The sequence below is a fragment of the Patella vulgata genome, chromosome 6, assembly GCF_932274485.2.
Source record: "Patella vulgata chromosome 6, xgPatVulg1.2, whole genome shotgun sequence".
Taxonomy (NCBI): domain Eukaryota; kingdom Metazoa; phylum Mollusca; class Gastropoda; family Patellidae; genus Patella; species Patella vulgata.
In genome coordinates, this window is record NC_065884.2 from 65728512 (window position 1) to 65748896 (window position 20385).

Sequence of the window (20385 nt, forward strand, 5' to 3'; positions counted from 1 at the left end):
TAGTATCATACTGTCAGAAAGTTGATCTCGGCACGGCGAATGTGCACGCTTCAGTGGTAGTCTCGAACTATCAGCGGTGGACTGTATTTCTGTGTGTACATGGGTCACCCTACTATTGTTCGCCTGTCTGCGATAAAGGGAGATAACGTGCCTATAAGTTCGGGGATTTCAGACTAAAATAATCTGGTCTGCCCTCTGTTTGCCCCCCCCCCCCCCAATAATTTTAGAAAATAAAAAAAAGTATTTGCGATACGTTTCGGTAATCAATACCTCTTACGGTGAATAAATCCCACATCCCCACTCAGTCATAAACTTACATATTGTAGAGCATTTCCGGCAGTCTATTTTTCAAAATTTTCTTGGCGAGGTCCCCAGTGGACTCGCTACTTTGGCGCTCACAAGGGGAATTCGTTGAGGTTCGTAAGTCCGTTCGTTTGACATTTTGTTCTCTAGTCGGATAAACTAGTGATCAGGCGACGAACGGTATCTGGGCAGATCTATTTATCTCGACGATCGGTGCAGGCAGTCTATTTTTCAAAATTTTCTGGGGGAGGACTCCCTACTTTGACGCTCGTGAGTGGGCTTCGTCGTGATTCACAAGTCCGTTCGTTTGACACTTTACCTCATCGATCAGTGCCTGAAATACTGCCAGGCTGCATTTCCGGTAACCTGTTTTTCAAAATTTTCTGGGGGAGGCTCCTACCCCTACCCCTGGCGCCGCCACTGCGTGTGGTTGGGTTGGATATTGCAGAAAAACCTATAATGAATAATGGGCGGATTTAGTAGTCCCCCACTGTCAAGGGTCGGTGTAGAATAAAAAAAAACATAAGTCATTTAAAAATAATATAAGCTCGTTCAAAAAAAACATTTAAAAATAGTACATGTATAAGCCTGTTCAGATGTCAAATCTGAAATCAAGTAGACAAGGGAGCCACTATGGCTAAGTGGGTAAGACGCTGGCTCGCTAGTGTTCGATCCCTGCATTGGCCGAGAAAGTTCATCGCGTTTTCCAGCGTGGTTTCCCCTTGTCAGTGGTGCAAGACGGAGGGCTTGACAAGACAGCTGTCTAGTCGTTCGGATGGTACGAAAAACCGCGGTGGAATTCGATAGGCCATAGTGCCGCTGCCCGGGCAAAATTTCCCTCATAGCACACTGTGTGGCATATGCCCGTCTTCATTAGCCTAGACGAAGCAGGACTGTAGGACGTTAAACCCCATTTCATTTCATTAAGCATGTAAAGTAATTTCTTGATAGGGCCAATTCTATTTGACTCTTAATGAAATGAAATGAAAAGGAGTTTAACGTCCTACTGTTCTGCTCCTAACCTGGGCTAATGAAGACGGTATTTGACTCTTAAAGCGTCCTCGCTAATGATATAAAACTATATAGAGTGTTACTAGGTTTCCATTTGAAAAGTCCAGGGGAAGAACGAACTAAGTCACATTTTTGTCTTTTCGCATAAAAGGCAATACAGACTCTTGGAGGAGAATGCTTGACGCGAACAGAACAATGAGTGGGTTTAATTACAACTTCAAAATGATGCTTAATACGAATCATAAATACCAGTAGAACAACTGACTTCCACTTTTCAGCCAAATTAAGGTCAAATAAAGGGTACGATGGACGTATTTGTCCGAGAGGCCATTTAAGAAGGGCCTTGGTTCGATGTGACTCCGATCGTTGTTACCTGAAAGCTTATACAATTTGCTACCAGATGGCGCCATTAACTGAAGTTCGTTGAAAAAGTGACTTAGGTCATTCTTCCCCTGGGCTCTTCATTTGATAATCATGTAGTACATACACAAATAAAACTGGAGAGTAGCGCCATCTTCAGTGGCGCCATCATCGGCATTATCAGCCTTGTGTAACACCAATATTAACCCTGATTATTTATCCATTTTGACAATCTGATTAAGATACAGATCTATATTTCGTTTCGTTTTTTTATAAATTCGATGGCCTACGCTTCATGAAGATCTGACAAGTTATAGCGATAGGTCACGTCAGGGGTCAAAAGACCGACTTATGACCTTATGACGTCATACATTTGATTAACCAATCAGCATTGATGTTACTAGTAGATTACCCACAGTTCCGTGCAAAACACGCCTAAAGCTAGCCGTAACTGACCGTTTCATTGGCTTATCCCTGACACCATTCAGAACACGAGTTAAATAACAACTCTTCCAGATCCAGGTGTAGTAAAGACAAGTAAAACGAAATTTTGAACTATAAAAACGAAACGAAATAGGATCTGTGTTTTAACCAGATTGTCCATTTTGACCTCGTGGGGTTTCTCGGCTTCCTCCGTTTCCCCCCAACTGCTAAAGACCCCTACGCACAAGCGCTCTCTCTCTCTCTCTCTCTCTTTCTCTCTCTCTTATCCATATTGGTCTCGCCTGTCCAACCTCGTGGGTTTTCTCCGGGTCCTCCGGTTCCCTCCCACTGCTAAAGACCCCTACGCACAAGCGAATTATTGAAATAAAAATTGAACCATAGCTCTCTCTCTCTCTCTCTCTCTCTCTTTCTCTCTCTCTTATCCATATTGGTCTCGCCTCTCCAACCTCGTGGGTTTTCTCCGGGTCCTCCGGTTCCCTCCCACTGCTGAAAACCCCTACGCGCAAGCGAATTATTGAAATAAAATTAAACCATATGTTAGTCCAGAAATGACCTAGTTTGTGTCGAGTGGACGTTAAACCCCATTTCTCTCTCTTATCCATATTGGTCTAGTGTACATAGCCTTTAACTGCACACTGCGCATATCTTGATCATGCACCTGTCTGGTTCTGTGTGACGTAATCCTTGTACAATCTATAAGACCATCATACAGATTACAGGTTGTCAGACGTCAGGAGAAAGGCAACACGACAGGTAAGAAAGTCTATATTATCAATAAAATGGAATGAAATGAGGTTTATCCGCTAAATTTTCTGCACCAACCGGGGGTTTTCGTAGTAAATTGAATTGAAATAGGTTTTAATCGGGCTACTGAAGACGGGCTAAATTTATTTGTTAAAGCCAGCTGATATAATAAATAAGGTTAGGGCACGTGATTGTTGGCGAGATTGAAGGTTAGGTTTAAGAATTTGGGGGAGAGGTTAAGACTCCACATAAGCACTGACCTAGGATGATGAAAAATTAGTTCGTGATATTTCCTAGTTTTATTAAAAATACATACAATACATTAGATTTATATACAAAGGCGATTTCACTGTTTTTTGGTGTTGGTCGCGCTGATGGTCTTCCTTGGGTGGTGCTTCTAGTATTCTGGTATTTTTGTTTTTGAAGAAAAAAGAAAATAAATTTGAGGCTCTCGGGGGAGAGCCGCATTAGTGTGTTTCCTACTACGAATTGGATTTTCTAAAAAAAAAATCGTGTTTGTTCCACGTCACCGGGTTAGGGCGAGGGATTCTTATATCTAGTTAGGTTAGGTTTAAGAATTTGGGGGAGAGGTTAAGTCTCCAGATAAGCACTGACCTAGCGTGATGAAATATTAGTTCGTGATATTGACCAAACTTGAAGTTTGTCTTATCCAATAGATCGGATATACGGCAAGCATGGATTATACTAAAGGGGAATTTATTCTCGAACAACGATGCTGCGGTCTGTTAAAACGTACAAAGGGCTTGGTACAGAAAGCTGAGATATTCGTATACCAATTTGGTTTTCATATGACTTTTTTCTTTGGCAGTGGCTATTGTTACGACGAGTCGTAAAAATAGTCCTCAGGCTATTGTTACGACGATGCTTTCACAGCCCTCCATCGGCGAAGTTAAAAACTGAATAGTCGTAAAAATAGTCCTAACCCTAACCTTAACCCTCCCCATCTCTTAATTGCTGCCTTTAGTTCTGAAAACATTTGAAAATACTGCTCCTTTTTCAAAGCTGGTGTTGGGCAGATTGGCGGCCATTTTGGAATTCGTTCTAAACTTGGCTCACACTCCTCGTAACAATAGCCACTTTGTTTTTCTTTTCCTGTTTCTAGATGGTATAATCATACCCATTGACATTTATTTGGGGGGGGGGGGCAGTGCGCGTTGTATTATAAGGTCTGTGTGATTGACGTGGTTTCGATTCCCCGGTTTTACGTGATAAGGAGTAGGGGCGCCTGTCCTGTCGGACTTAGTTTTCGTCGATTGGACGTTAACATCTCATTTCTCTCTCACTCTCCGAAACCATAAATCTTTTCCAGAAAATATATGGGACATGTTTAACCTTTTTTTTCAGATTCCACCATAACAATAATGACTACTTTGATTGTATTTGTCGCCATCTTGGCTTGGTATGTTTTTGTTATATAAGAATCTTTCAGGAAATCGGTGGCTCGTGCACTGTGCAGTGTTTCCCAGTCGGTGGGAGGGGTCCGTATAAAAGATTCCACCATAATAATAATGACTACTTTGATTGTATTTGTCGCCATCTTGGCTTGGTATGTTTTTGTTATATAATAATCTTTCTGGAAATCGGTGTCTCGTGCACTGTGCAGTGTTTCCCAGTCGATGGGAAAAGACTGGAAACTACTGTGCTGGGAGATTTACCCGTTCTAAACTCGACATAATATATGTAATAATATTTCTGATTGTCGTTTGTTTCTTTGTCTGTCTGTCTATCTGTTCGAGGTTGGTGACTGCACTTGAGCTGTTCCGAGGCTGAAATATGGCGTATAGGTGTAGCTCGAACCAGGGAGTAACATAGGCCTGGTGGCGATGATCTACCACTTCCGGCTTCGGAGTTATGCTACTTCCGGTTCAAGGCTATAGCCGTGCTACGCCGGGTCAACCATTAGGCTTTATTTTTCGACACGGAAATAGAATCGGAAATGAAATGAAATGAAATGGGGTTTAACGTCCTACTGTTCTGCTCCTAAACTGGGCTTATGAAGACGGGCATACGCCATACAGTGTGCTATGAGGGAAATTTTGCCCGGGCAGCGGCGATACGACCTACTCATATATCGAATTCCAACTGCCAAGGGATCTTTTACGTGCACGCCAATGTGTACACGGGACCTCGGGTTTTCGTCCCATCCGAAGGACTAGACAGCTGTCCTTTTCAGGACCTTCGTTCTGCACCACTTACAAGGGGAAACCACGTCGGAGATCGGAGACGGTCTAGTACATATTACGTCATAATGTGGAGTGTAGGTTATGGTTAAGGTAAGGGTTAGGGCTGCAGATTTTGTCAATGTCTCGAGATGTAAACAGAGCTAGCGCTAACCGTAACCGTAACCCTAACCCTAGCCCTAGCTGCCCTAAACCCTAACCTACAATCCACATATGAGATGAATATTAAGCATAATAAGAGAGTTTCTATAAAATCTTGTTGGTTTGCTATGTGAACCTTCCAGCTTGCCTTTCTTTTAACAGTGCCTGGGCAGCACCATGTGTACACAATAACCATGCTGATTTAGAAGAAGAACATGTTATTAATATGGTCATTGAGGCTGCTGATTTTAATGATGATGGTGTTCTCAGTGAATTAGATCTTGCTCATTTCCTTGGTCGCTATGATGCTAACAGTAAGTTTTTGCAGCACATACTGTTTTTTTCTTCTTCTTCTTCTTCGTCTTTTTCAAGAGAGAGAGAGCGAGAGAGAGAGAAAGCGGGAGATGGAGAGAGAGAGAGGGGGGGACTGGGCCGTGGTTGGGTTTTGGTTTCAGAGAGAGAAAGAGGACCCGGACGTGGTTTCAGAGAGACCACACGATAAACACTAGGTCATTTCGGAACTAACCTATATGGGTCAATTTTATTTCCATAATTTCGTTTGGGTGTAAGGGCCATTAGTAGTGGGAGGAAACCGGAGGACCCGGAGAAAACCCACGAAGTTAGACTACTCCGTGTCATGTAGAAGCAGGCAGACTTTGGGATATAAAGCTCCAGTGTTGAACCATTGGGCCAGTCCCTGTCTTTGATAGCAACACAAAAAGTTGTTGTGTGAGACTGTTAGAGGATATCTGACAATTCATAAAAAGAATTGACTGCCACTAGATAAGAGAACACGAAAGACAAACAGAAAAAGTCCGTGCATTACCATGTTTTATAAGGTATAGAATGAATATAAACAAGCGAATGTACGGACTATTTCTATTTTTCTCGTGTTCTCTTATCTAATGACATTCAATTACTTTATTGAATTGTCAGGTATCCTCTTACAGTCCCATATAACAACTTTTGGTCTTCGAAGGAAGAAATTCGGCCGTGTATCTGTTATCACTCGTCACATCAGTCAGTTATATAGAGGGATGACTCGTGTTTTCCTTTGGCGTTCGTCACTTCCGATTCAGGAAACCTGTATTACTCAGCTACCGTAGCAATGATCTCTGTGTTAAAATTAAATTTGGAATGTGTTTAACCAGCTCTATCACATATGTGATAATGACTGGCACCAATATTGTCCTTTAACAACGGCTAATGTGAATTGGGATCTTTTTTTATTCTAGATAATAATAAGGTAGAAAAGGTAGAATTTGCCAATGGATGGGTTGCGAATTACCATGATGAGAGAGCTTTTGCAGAACACGTGTTTGATTTCCTAAATACTTATGATGATGATGGTGCTCTAGATATTGCTGACGTTCCTGCGCTAATAGTGAGAGCAGATACATCAGGTATGTGTAGAGACAATGCCACCTTCTATATATATATGAGAGAGAGAGAGAGAAATGGGGTTTAACGTCCACTCGACACAAACTAGATCATTTCGGGACTAACACATGGTTCAATTTTATTTCAATAATTCACTTGCGCGTAGGGGTCTTTAGCAGTGGGAGGAAACCGGTATATATATATGATCTAAGGCTCGACCATATGACTCCCTGATGTTCTTCCATTTTATCTGGTTTCGATTATCCAGTTGTACATGACAAGGAGTAGGGTCGCCTCTCCAACATCGGGACTTTTCTCCTGACCCTCCGGTTTTATTCCACTGCTAAAGACCCCTAGGGGTAGGCGTGTCATTGAAAAAAATGAACCATATGTTAGTCCCGAAATGACCTAGTGTGTGTCAAGTGAACTTTTACCCTCCCCCAATCCTCTCTCTCTCTCTCTCTCTCTCTCTCTTTCATCTGTTTCTGACTGACCGAAAATATAAAAGTATACCCCAACTCGGTTCTTGGCACCATTCTCTGTAATGGGGCTTTAACGTCCACTCGGCACAAACGAGATCATATCTGGACTAACATTTATTTTCAATAATTCGCTTGTGGGGAGGGGTCTTTATCAGAGGATGACAAACAGAAGAGAGATATGAGATTGAACGTGCAATCGACCTAAACTTTGCCATTTTGGGAATAACATTATATTTCAATAATTCGTAGGGGTCTTTAGCAAGCTTGAGTTCGAAACTACCCTACTTGATTCAATGATAGACCTAACTGAAGATTCCGACCATTCATTGCTCGATAAACGTTTTAAATAAGAATAAATCCCTGGCACATCAGTTCGTAGATTTCCAATGAAACTATTCCGTGTAACCATACGATAGGACGATTCCTAGTGTTGCTCGACTCTCTTCAGACATCAAATCCCTGGCACATCAATCCGTGGATTTCCAATGAAATCATTCCGTGTAACCATACGATAGGACGATTCCTAGTCTTGCTCGACTGTCTTCGGGCATCAAAACACTCTTTCAATGCGGGGGGGTGGGGGGGTGGTTAGCACGCAATATAAGGCCCGTCATTGAGTCAACTGGCGTGGTTTCGAATCCCCGGTTGTACGTGACAAGGTGTAGGGTTGCCTGTCCAACCTCGTGGGTTTTCTCCGGGTCCTCCGGTTTCCTCCCATTGCTAAGATCACTACACACAATCGAATTATTGAAATAAAATTAAAAAACATGTTAGTCCCGAAATGACCTAGTCTGTGTCGAGTGGACTTTAAACCCATCTCTCTCTCTCTCTCTCTCTCTCTCTCTTCGTTTTAAATATAGACTAAACCACCAATGTAATATTTCTGTACGCAGTGAAACTTGTAATTGATAAGAATTTTTATATATATATATTTACATCTTTTGAGACTTTTTACATTATTTAACAGTTTTATTTTGATATGGATTTATGTCTCTCTCTATGGAACAAGTTAAGATGAACAACTTAAATAATTTATTGGATCGTGACTAATGTTTTCGCAATATTTGATATATAACAGGCGTTGTGCATCTAATGTTTTTACGATATTTGATGTATAACATGCGTTGTGCATCTAATGTTTTTACAATATTTTATGTATATCAGGCGTTGTGCAACTAATGTTTTTACGATATTTGATGTACAACAGGCGTTTTTACAATATTATTTATATAACGCATTGTGCAACTATTTTCTTTTACGATATTTAATATATAACAGGCGTTATGCAACTAATGTTTTTACCATATTTTTAAAATATATCCAAGAGAGCAAGACATAAAGTAATATATTGATACTGCACGAGGATGTCAGTCCGAGTGTTGTTTTAATAACGCATTGTCTTGCTCCAGACAAACATTAAACAACTTGAAATATAGACACTTTCCCGGAAATGCATTTCAATGAAATCGTCACGCCATCCCAATGTTTCATCTAGTATAAATAATGTACGATTCGCACGGTTCCCATACCAATATTTGAAATAATGCCAAGCCAACATTAAAGGGTGGCATCACACTGTATTTGAATGTTTTTATAATATATAACAGGTGATAGTATAGTTCAAGTATCAGAAATGAGAACATATTTGGAAGCTGTAAGTATTGATTTATCTCCTGTATGGTATATTGTTTATACCCCCCCCCCCCGGGTGGCGACCTTGCGCCCTCGTCAGACCAGGTTGGCGTCCTTACTGTGCTGCGGCGACCGTACGGCGACCAGAAAATGCACAAGGTCGCCGGAAAACGTGAACACAAGGCGAGAAAATGTCCCAAAAAATTAAAAACTTGAAAAAAGTCGTGTTCTCATAGCTTATTCGTCACTTCCGGTTTCTTAAGACTGGACTGCGAGCAACCAAACCCCACTGGCGTGTTGGATGGCTGAATGGTTAGCACGTTACGCTGTATCATAAAGTCTGTCATTGAGTCAACTGGCGTGGTTTCGAGTCCCCGGTTGTACGTGACAAGGAGTAAGGTCGCCTGTCCAACTTCGTGGGTTTCCTCTGGGTCCTCCGGTTTCCTCCCACTGCTAAAGACCTCTACGCGCAAGCGAATTATGGAAATAAAATTGAACCATATGTTAGTCCCGAAATGACCTAGTTTGTGTCGAGAAGACGTTAAACCCCATTTCTTTCTTTCTTAATGTGGTTAGATTGTTTTCTGCGGGACAGTCTCCATCGTAGCTGTTATATCGGTTAGACAATCTCTATCAGATGTTTTATTTTGGTCTTCCCTAGGACACGCTAGGCGACAGTTTACGGCGAATCATTTGGGACTGCGGGCTAAAACATACATTATGCAAGAGCTAAATCTGCCTATTGCAGGTCTTTTCTTAGGCCATGGATGTTATCTAAATTATTAATTAGACATTAATTAACCGATCCAGGCCATAATCAACTCTCGATGCTATCGTTAGCATGTGATTTTTAGTGGATTGGAATACATTTTATTATGGATAATTGAAAGCTAAACCGTTAATATATCGGTTCAGAGTGAAGCAATTTGACTGAAATAAATTTTCAGCATTTTCTGTTTTCATTATCTATTTTTTTTTTACTATTATAGCGAGAACTGTCACCTCTTTATCTAATCTTACCTAATGCCCCTTTAAGCCGACGCCCCGTCGAAGAGTATTGGGAGCCCTAGAATTCGCCAGCCAATCAAAACCATGGCGACCTCCAACTAAATAACGTTGCCAAAATGCTTCGGCGCATGTGTGAATTAAGTTTAAGGCCACTTATTCAACGAGAAATCGACGCAGGCATTCGCCGTTTGTGTCGATTAAAATTCGCATAGTGTGTCCAAGGCTTTAATGACGCGACAGGCTCTGAGAATAGAACTGATAAAGGCACGGTCAATTTAAAGATGGGGGACTGATCCTGTATAATTGGGATAATAATATATCGATTTTATTTTTCAGATTTACAACGCTTGTTAATAAGATTACACGAAATAGCCAATAAACCACAAATAAACAGTATAAAAAACACAAATTGTTTGGATTTTCATTAAGTTGTTTTGACAAGATGTTGTTCAAGCATCAATTTATTCAACCGAAATGAAATGAAATGAAATGGGGTTTAACATCCTACTGTTCTGCTCCGACAGGGCTAATGAAGACGGGAATTTATTCAACCGGAACCGGAAACAAGAGTGACCAACTACAACATCGCCGGATTAACCATGGTAGGGATCCTGGGGCATTGAGCATGTGGGGGTCCCCATGGTTACACAAGTGACCAGAACTTCATACCGTACTCCTCGCAATGTTTCGTTTGATTAGAGCTGAGCTCACTCAAGCACTGCTATACTCAGCGCAAATTTCGGTCCCAAATTATGACTGGTCAATAGCCTGATTAACAACCAATACCTAATTGCGTAACAATATCATTCGGGTTTAAACAGAGCTCCAAATTTTGTTTACATAACGTTACGTCATGACTCACGAAATTTATTACGCCCAATTAACCAGTGCACAGCAGAATATTGCAGAAAAACTAATTGCGCGACAAACGAGGCTATCAAACCGGCTACAGTGTAAACATTACTGTTTGGAGACGAACAATACTTTCACCAATTTTAATACCTTAAATCACTGTCCAAAGATTTAGGAAAGAACCCAGATAAAACGAAGGGCTGTCATGTTGCTGTACTTGAGATAGATTTGATTGAACTCAAGTATCAGAAGTCAGTCCAGCAATGGCCAGAGAGGGATTTCTCGGGCCATTGCTTCAGGAATATGCAGTATTATTCCACATCAGTCTGTGATAAATAACGGGGAGATCTTAAGAGTGGGGCGACTCTGCCACAACCAAAAAGATCGCAGGGGGTCCACAGTTCATTAAAGTACCACACTAACAGAAATTATAGGGAAAAGAGAGAAATGGGGTTTAACGTCCGCTCGACACAAACTAGGTCATTTCTGACTAACATATTGTTCAATTTTATTTCAATACTTCGCTTGCATGTAGGGGTCTTTAGCAGTGGGAGGAAACCGGAGGACCCGGAGAATACCCACGAGGATGGGCAGGCGACCCTACTCCTTGTCACGTACAACTGGGGAACCGAAACAACGCCAGTTGATTCAATGACAGACCTTATGATACAACACCCCTGATAAGAGAATAAGCTCACTGGAAAGAGCATATCATATTGATTGATAGTACAAATTTTCAGGAAGTGCGTCAAATGAAGCCAAATATGAAGTCATCTTTCGTCACAATTTCTTCTATGCGATGATCCCCGCTGGTAGGAAAATCACTACCGGCAGAGGGCACGCCTAATCAAACACCTAGGTTACGGCTGAGCTAGGATATATGATAAAAACAAAGCAATCTGATTAAAACACAGATCCTATTTCGTTTCGTTTTTATAGTTCAAAATTTCGTTTTACTTGTCTTACTACACTAGGATCTGGAGGAGTTGTTATATAACAGGCGTTCTACTTGATGTGAGGAATTAGCCAATGAAACGGTCTGTTACGGCGAGTTCTTGGTCTTTTTATGCACGGAAATGTGGTTAAACCACTAGAAACGTCAACGCTTATTGATTAATCAATGTCTGACGTCATAGCGTCAAAAGCCGCTAGTTTGACCCCTGACGTGAACTCCCACTATAACTTGTCAGATCTTTATGTAGTGTAAGCCATCGAAAGTATAAAAAAACCGAAACGAAATATAGATCTGTATTTTAATCAGCTTGACAACAAACCGCTCCCAACGCTCGCATAACATTAACAATCCCCGCAAAAATCCCCATCCTTGCCTGGCCCAAATTTAAATGCATTTTGTTGGAATTAAAACGCGAAATGTCGTAAGTAATGTACTCTATACAGAATCTACACACATTATATACACACCAAATTATCAAATAATTATAGTTTAGGGTCACGGGCGTCTGTAACGTGGAAAATATTTCAAAAATAACATCAAGCTATTACTAAGTATATGTCTAAAGTCTGTTACGTCCATGTCCGTAAGCGAGATTATCAAATAACTGGTCTGAATCCGATTTCTAACTCAGGGGCAAATAACTCGTCTGAAACCGATTCTCTTTTAGTAGATATAATAATACCAAGGTGAGAAACGGGTTGGAATTAAATAATTGGGATCCAGTTCACTACTCTAGATTCCATCAACCAGTGACAATACTCATTAATTTTCGCAAGGTTGACAATCGAGTCTACGATGACGTTTTAAAATTATCCACGTGACCCTTTTTAAAGTACGTTCGGAGATTTCCCACTGACATTTAATATAAATGGGATCAAAGTTACCTTGATTAAGATTTCATCTCCTAGTAGCACAACAAGTTCTGGGATGTCAACCGCAACACGAGCCCACAATGATTCCATCTCCTAGTAACACAGGGGGGTTGGATGGCCGATTAGTTCGCGCTGCATTATAAGGTCTGTCATTGAGTCAACTAGCGTGGTTTCGATTCCCCGGTTGTACGTGACAAAGAGTAGGGTCGCCCGTCCATTCTTGTGGGTTTTCCCAGGGTCCTCCAGAGACCCCTACGCGCAAGCAAATTATTGAAATAAAATTGAACCATATGTTAGTCCCGGTTTGCGTTGAGTGCACCTTAAACCCCATTTCTCTCTCCATCTCTCTCTCTCCCTAGTAGCACAACAGGTTGTGATCAAAATATAAACGCTAAAGAGAATTTTGATACGTTTTCTTGATACATTTTCCCGCTAAATAAACAAAACAGAGAGACACAGACACCAGTCGAAAGTACGACGCGGCAACAACAGAATACACCAAATTCTCGGATGTCAACCGCAACACATGCCCACCAAGGATAGAGGGGGTCCCAAAGTCCAGGACTTTCAAAATCCGATGGAGGGTCCCCCCACTGGCACTGGCAGAAGGAGTCCAGTCCGGCAACATTCGCGTCGCTTTTTGCGCAACGTAGATTTTTGGGCGGGGCAGGGGGTCTGGGCCCCACCGTGCCCCGTTTTTAACTACAATTAGGTTCAGGTTGTTTCGAAAATCGCGTACAAAATTTCTACTATGCTAGTTTAATTCGACTTTTCCGTACTTTCGTGTATAAGTCGACCGACTTCAGATCTCGCCAAAAACATTGCTTAAGAAGACCCCCCAACCCTTCCTTCCTCCCTTAACACCCCCTTTACCCCTCCCCCTCCAGCGAGAGATGAGTTAATTCGACCTCCCACTAATTTAAGAACGCGAAATACACTTCTATCCGGGATAAGAACGACAAAACGGGGGAGGGTGGAATCATGGGTGAAATAACCAAAATGAGGATTTAATTCGACTTTTGTACACAACGACCAACCTCACATGTCATCAAAAACACTGCTTAAGAAGACCCACGACCCTTTCTTCCCCCTTAAGAAGACCATCTTTATCCCCATCCTTCCAATGGGAGGTTGCTGTTGTTTTTATTCTCCAATGGGAAATTCATTCCTGTCCCGAAATGAAATAGTTTGTGTCGAGTGGACGTTAAACCCCATCTCTCTCTCTCCCTCTCTCTCTCTCTCTCTCTTATCGTAAGATGGAGTTGGGCTTTTCCAACGTGATTCTGCAGCCCATGTTGTATATTTCCCCCCAAGGCCCGTCTTGAGAATAAAGTCATATTTTATATTTAATCACTGCTCGATAAATACGAGACAAGCCTATTTAAAACGTCACTCAGTAATAGATAATAATTGTACTCAATAGACTCCAAAAATACTAGCACATATTAGTCATTGTTAGATTTATTTTTTTTTTTAATTGGTTAATATATTTGACGTTTAACGTTCCTTCAAATAGGCATGGAAATATGGGCCCTTGGACCGAAGGTTATCGGTCTGGAAATTCGCCTTGGTGTACCGATTGTCTTAGTAACTTTCCTCGGCAGTTTTCTGGGCTGAAAGGAAAAGAATGGACTAATTTAGAGATTAAACTATAAATGCAATATCATAACCTTCTTCTAGTGTCTTTCCTATATCATATAATAACTGTTCCAATGACATTCAGTTATTGAACGGGAATTACACAGGTCACAATTCGGCCAGTAATTGTATTCCATACAGATGAAATATGGACTAAGACTATTAGTTCCCCTTATTTGATAATGAACGAATGTTGGGCGATTTATAGATAGACAATTTTTCCATTAATTTTTTTTCTCCCCTCTTCCTGCATTTTTTGGTTGACTTTTTGGTCTAGAATTGGAGAAAGGGGATCAAATTTGCAATTTCATAGCAATTTTTGGGTATACTGATGAGGAATAGGGGGTGTAAAATGTCTTTGCAGTGCAATCATTGTGTGGGAAGTGAGATTTTGACCCCAGTCAACATCAAATCCCCGTAGCAAAAAATCTAAAGGGTCAACCCTCTATAAAATTATGAGGAGGAGATTGCCAAATGCGGTCCCCTGTGTATAAAAGATTGGAACCAACGGAATGTTGAGTAAAAAGCTACAGCCTGTGATGTTACAGCCATTTAACATTGAAGTCAGTGGACAAATAATTGCTCGCCTGAGTCTATATAATAACTTACCCGTTTGGTAGCACCAGCTCTTGGCATGGTTTTATTTTTTTTCATAACCTGCCTCGGCATTTTTCTGGACTGAAAGGAACAGAATGGATTAATTTAGAGATTAAAATAATAAAACAGCAAAGACAGTGACTCGTGAAAACTTATTTCTGTGACTGTCCTATCAGATGACATAATATTATAACAACGTTCTTCTCGTGACTATCCTATTAATGTACGTTCGATTACTGGCGCCGCGATTATTCGAGCCTCCATGAGTGCGTTCCGAGTGCGTTCGGGTTACCAATGACCGCGTCATTTAATGAAATGAAATGAAATGAGGTTTAACGTCCTACTGTTCTGCTCCTAATCTAGGCTAATGAAGACGGGCATACGACATACAGTGTGCTACGGCCTACTCTTACATCGAATTCCAACTGCCAAGGGATCTTTTACGTGCACGCCAATGTGTACCCGGGACCTCGGTTTTTCGTCCCATCCGAACAACTAGACAGCTGTTCTTGTCAGGCCCTCCATCCTGCATCACTGACAAGTGGAAACCACGCCGTAAAAATCTGAATGAACTTTCTCGGCCAATGCAGTGATCGAACACCCGACCATCAGGCTAGCGAGCCAGCGTCTTACCCACTTAGCCACGTGATCCCCCCGGCGTCATTTAAACGGCTTAGTCGCGCCAGGCCGAAGTAACCTGCCCCAAGGAGCCGGTTACTTCGGGAAGTATCCCATAATCCAATTATTCAACATGGCAGCAAATTAATTGACAATTGTAATTGACAATTTGCTCCGATTAAAAATACAGTATTTCCATTCCACAGTAGTGTTGTGTATATTTTACACTCGTTAACAAAGTCATCCAACGTTACGTTGGTTAAACGAAAGTGTGATTTAAAGTCTTCTAAGGATTGAAGAGGGACTGTATCTTCTGTATAAAATTCTATCCTTGGAGCTTTATTTCGCTTCTCCGGATTTAATACTTCCAGTAAGATGTCGATGAAAAAGTCGGTATCAATTAAAGTTTGTTGGTGGATTATTGTCCGCTCGTCGTTATTTATGAGAACACCGAGCGGAGTTTTTCTTCCATTTTGGGGGATCACGTGGCTAAGTGGGTAAGACGCTGGCTCGCTAACCTGGAGGTCGGGTGTCCAATCACTGCATTGGCCGAGAAAGTTCATTCAGATTTTTACGGCGTGGTTTCCCCTTGTCACTGATGCAGGACGGAGGGCTTGACAAGGACAGCTGTCCAGTCCTTCGGATAAGACGAAAAACCGAGGTCCCGTGTATATATTGGAATGCACGTAAAAGATCCCTTGGCAGTTGGAATTCGATATAAGAGTAGGCGATAGTGCCGCAGCCCGGGCAAAATTTCCCTCATAGCACACTGTATGGCGTTTGCCCGTCTTCATTAGCCCAGCAAAGGAGCAGAACAGTAGGACGTTAAACCCCATTTCATTTCTTCCATGTTGATACCTAAAGAAAGCGCCACGCCGTTCGATTACCTAGTCCTATTGCGCATGTCGAAACGTACTCTAGTAATCCCGAAGCAAGTAATTGAACGCGATATAAATGACATATATCAACTTACCCGTTTGGCAACACCAGCCGTTGGCTTAGTTTTAGTTTTTTTCGTAGATTTGGCTTGGTTTACTCGTTTCGGCATTTTCCTGGACTGAAATAAAATACTGGATTAAAGACGTGAAACCATTTAATAACTGTCTTCTATAAGACCCCGATGCTTCACACCAAATTTGATATAAACCAGCGGCTGCCAGTCAGGATACACCCACATTTTTCAAGAGATGGATAGAGATCAAGCCAAACAAAAATCAATGTTTCGTAACATCAAGGGTCATAATTCAGGAAGATACGAACAGATATGTGCGAATATCGACAGGAACCAAGATCTTTCGGTTCTAAACATGCATTTCAACGTACAATTAGGGGCCATAATTCAGGCAGTTACGATCCGATATGCATAAATATTGACAGCAGCCAAGATTTTTGGGTTATAAACATGCATTGCAAGTTTCATCAAAATCGAATGAAAATTGTGACCTCTGGAGGGTCCACAACCTTGATATACAACATATTTACACCATTTGCGTTTAAAAGAGGGGCGGCCATTTTGTCCGTCAGATTTAGTCCGATTTTCACGACATTCGAACTCAACCATCATTACGGTGTAACGGTGATATATTCACACGTTTTTCTTTAAATCGGATAATAATTGTGACCTCTAGAGGGACCACAAGCTAAAAACGCGACTTTGCTGTACAGTCAAGGGCCATAATTCAGGAAGTTAAGATCCGATATGCGCAAATATCGCAAGGAACCAAGATCTGTGGGTTATAAACATGTATTTCAAGTTTCATCAAAATCGGATCAAAATTCCGAGCTCTAGAGGGTCCACAATCTTGATATACCATATTTTTTACACTATTTGCGTTCGAGGGGCGGCCATTTTGTCCGGCAGTTTGGTTCGATTTTCACGAAATTCGAACTCAACCGTCATTAAGGTGTAACGGTGATATATTCAAACGGTTTTTTAAATCGGAATAAAATTCTGACCCCCATAGGGTCCACAAGCTAAAAACACGTGATTTTTCATATAATGAGGGGCCATAATTCAGGAGCTAAATCGCTAATATTTTGGACCTAGAAATTGACCCAAATGGGTCGTAACGCATAGAATAATGTAATAGGAATATATATAAACTGATTTACATTCAATCGTTTCCATTTTTTACTCTAATTTACAATCAGTTACGTTCGGCGAAATATGTCAGAAGTCTCAATCGAATGAACATTTCTAGCGTCTGGTTATTCTAGTCTAGATTGTATTTATTGCGAATACTCTCCCGATATGAATATGCCGTCACCGTTTGACATGACTTTTTGAATGGCTAGCATCGTTCTTCGAGTCCCTTGTTAGAATGGGCCTGAAACGCATTATGGTACACGATTCGTGTACCAATGGTAAAATGTTTATTTTGTCTTAAATATTGGATATCAGAAGCCCAGCTTTTCCCGGTAAGATCACAACATCATTGTTGATTTAAATTGACAAATAATTCGTGTTTTTAATGTCGAAGATTTTGGATGATATTGAGTTAGAGACTTAGCTACTTTAAATCTGATGAAAATCTGTCAAAACCCGCAACCTTTTTCGTCCACTCAGCACACATATATCAAATTTTGATCGTTCGAACAATGGTGTCTTGTTTGGTGAAGCCTGGGCGAAATACAAAATACCTACACTATCTCGGACAAAATACCTACACTATCTCGGACAAAATACCTAAACCATCTCGAACAAAATACAAAATACCTACACTATCTCGAACACTATACCTAAACCATCTCGGACAAAATACAAAATATCGACACTATCTCGGACAAAATTCTTCACATACTTTCATGGAGGCTATACTGAATGATATATAATCCCGATGCCGAATAAATTCATCATCGAAACAGATTTGGATTATAAAAACAAACTTATTCCTAAATATCCAAACAATTTCTGGTATCATTATTTTTGGATGACAAATACTATGTTTCTCCTTGGCCGTTAACGGTCATAAAACTATGTTAATAATTACAAAACTTACATTTAGTAATTTCTCACGTTCCTCTTCTGTCTTTAAATTTCAAATGAATTGGCGCCGCCGCGCGATCGTTTTATATAGTGGGGCGTGATCAGGTGATACGTTTCAAAGAAAAATACTGGTCTAATAAAAATAAGTTTTTCTGGGAAACAAATAAAACAACTTATTCAAGCAAACGTGACCCACTTAATGCTTTTAAAAGGTGTGGGAAAACCAAGATTAACCAGGTCTATATGAATGATACAGGTATGGTTTTAAAAATCGGGTTTGCCCTTTTGAATATGAGAGGGGAAGGGGGGATGGCCGAATGGTTAGCACGTGCGCGCTGCGCTGTATCATACGGTCTGTCATTGAATTAACTGGCGGGGTGTCGATTCCCCGGTTGTACGTGACAAGGAGTAGGGTCGCCTGTCCAACCTCGTGGGTTTTCTCCGGGTCCTCCGGTTTCCTCCCACTGCTAAAGACACCTACGCGCAAGCGAATTATTGAAATAAAATTGAACCATGTGTTAGTCCCGAAATGACCTAGTTTATGTCGTGTGGGCGTTAAACCCCCTCTCTCTCTCTCTTTTGTATATGACAAACCAAATGGGCCAAATTTGATCATCGTAACTGCATCATCATTCATTCTCAATTGTATCGTCAAAACCAACATTATTATAACACTTGAATCCACAAATTTTCAAGAACGAACACAAGAGCCGCATGCTAATATGTATCTTGTTGCCTAATGTTTTTCATACGTTTGTATTGATTATTTTTATTTTTTTATTTTTATTATTTTTTTATTTAATGTTTAAACGCTGATTTTATTTTGGAATAAATATATGTTTAATTTTATCGACCATTTACATTTTTGATCCCTGTGAGTGGTTGTATAGGTTGGGGCCCCAGTGCTTTGCGTTTTTCCCGGAGGAGGGGGGGGGGGTCTATAATGCTGTTACGGCTGTCCTGTATAGGATTCATTCTTAGGACTAGCCCGAAAGAACCTCTGACCTGCAGAACATTAATAAGGTTCCGATAGTGTTCGAAAAATCACGCCGCGGCGTGTTCATCCCTGCATTGGCCGGGAAAGTTCATCGGGATTTTCCGACGTGGTTTCCCCTTGCCAGTGGTGCAGGACGGAGGCCTGATAAGCACAGCTGTCTAGTCGTTCGGATGGGACGAAAAAGCGAGGTCCCGTGTATACATTGGCATGCACGTAAAAGATCCCTTGGCAGTTGGAATTCGATATAAGAGTAGGCGATAGTGCCGCTGCCCGGGCAAAATTTCCCTCATAGCACACTGTATGGCGTTTGCCCGTCTTCATTAGCCCAGCAAAGGAGCAGAACAGTAGGACGTTAAACCCCATTTCATTTCATTTCATTTCTTCCATGTTGATACCTAAAGAAAGCGCCACGCCGTTCGATTACCTAGTCCTATTGCGCATGTCGAAACGTACTCTAGTAATCCCGAAGCAAGTAATTGAACGCGATATTAATGACATATATCAACTTACCCGTTTGGCAACACCAGCCGTTGGCTTAGTTTTAGTTTTTTTCGTAGATTTGGCTTGGTTTACTCGTTTCGGCATTTTCCTGGACTGAAATAAAATACTGGATTAAAGACGTGAAACCATTTAATAACTGTCTTCTATAAGACCCCGATGCTTCACACCAAATTTGATATAAACCAGCGGCTGCCAGTCAGGATACACCCACATTTTTCAAGAGATGGATAGAGATCAAGCCAAACAAAAAGCAATTTTTCGTAACATCAAGGGTCATAATTCAGGAAGATACGAACAGATATGTGCGAATATCGACAGGAACCAAGATCTTTCGGTTCTAAACATGAATTTCAACGTACAATTAGGGGCCATAATTCAGGCAGTTACGATCCGATATGCATAAATATTGACAGCAGCCAAGATCTTTGGGTTATAAACATGCATTGCAAGTTTCATCAAAATCGAGTGAAAATTGTGACCTCTGGAGGGTCCACAACCTTGATATACCACATATTTACACCATTTGCGTTTAAAAGAGGGGCGGCCATTTTATCCGTCAGATTTAGTCCGATTTTCACGACATTCGAACTCAACCATCATTACGGTGTAACGGTGATATATTCACACGTTTTTCTTTAAATCGGATAATAATTGTGACCTCTA

At 41.1% G+C, this 20385-nt stretch overlaps 2 long non-coding RNA genes across 3 annotated transcripts; one reads left to right on the plus strand and one right to left on the minus strand.

Annotated features, from left to right (window-relative positions):
* Positions 1–2834: 2834 nt before the first annotated feature.
* Positions 2835–10174, plus strand: LOC130013209 (uncharacterized). 2 transcript variants are annotated; one of them, XR_008788570.1, is made up of 6 exons: positions 2835–2871; positions 4228–4282; positions 5367–5518; positions 6440–6607; positions 8674–8720; positions 10043–10174. It is a non-coding gene; the product is annotated as an uncharacterized LOC130013209 (long non-coding RNA). The 2 variants fall into 2 exon arrangements; XR_008788571.1 differs by lacking the exons at positions 2835–2871; positions 4228–4282 and adding an exon at positions 4368–4429 and having other exon boundaries at positions 10043–10165.
* A 3660-nt stretch (positions 10175–13834) lies between these two features.
* LOC126823951 (uncharacterized) lies at positions 13835–18366 on the minus strand. Its single transcript, XR_007681385.2, has 4 exons — positions 18238–18366; positions 16212–16295; positions 14633–14701; positions 13835–13998 (listed from the first exon to the last, which is right to left on the minus strand). It is a non-coding gene; the product is annotated as an uncharacterized LOC126823951 (long non-coding RNA).
* Positions 18367–20385: the final 2019 nt, after the last annotated feature.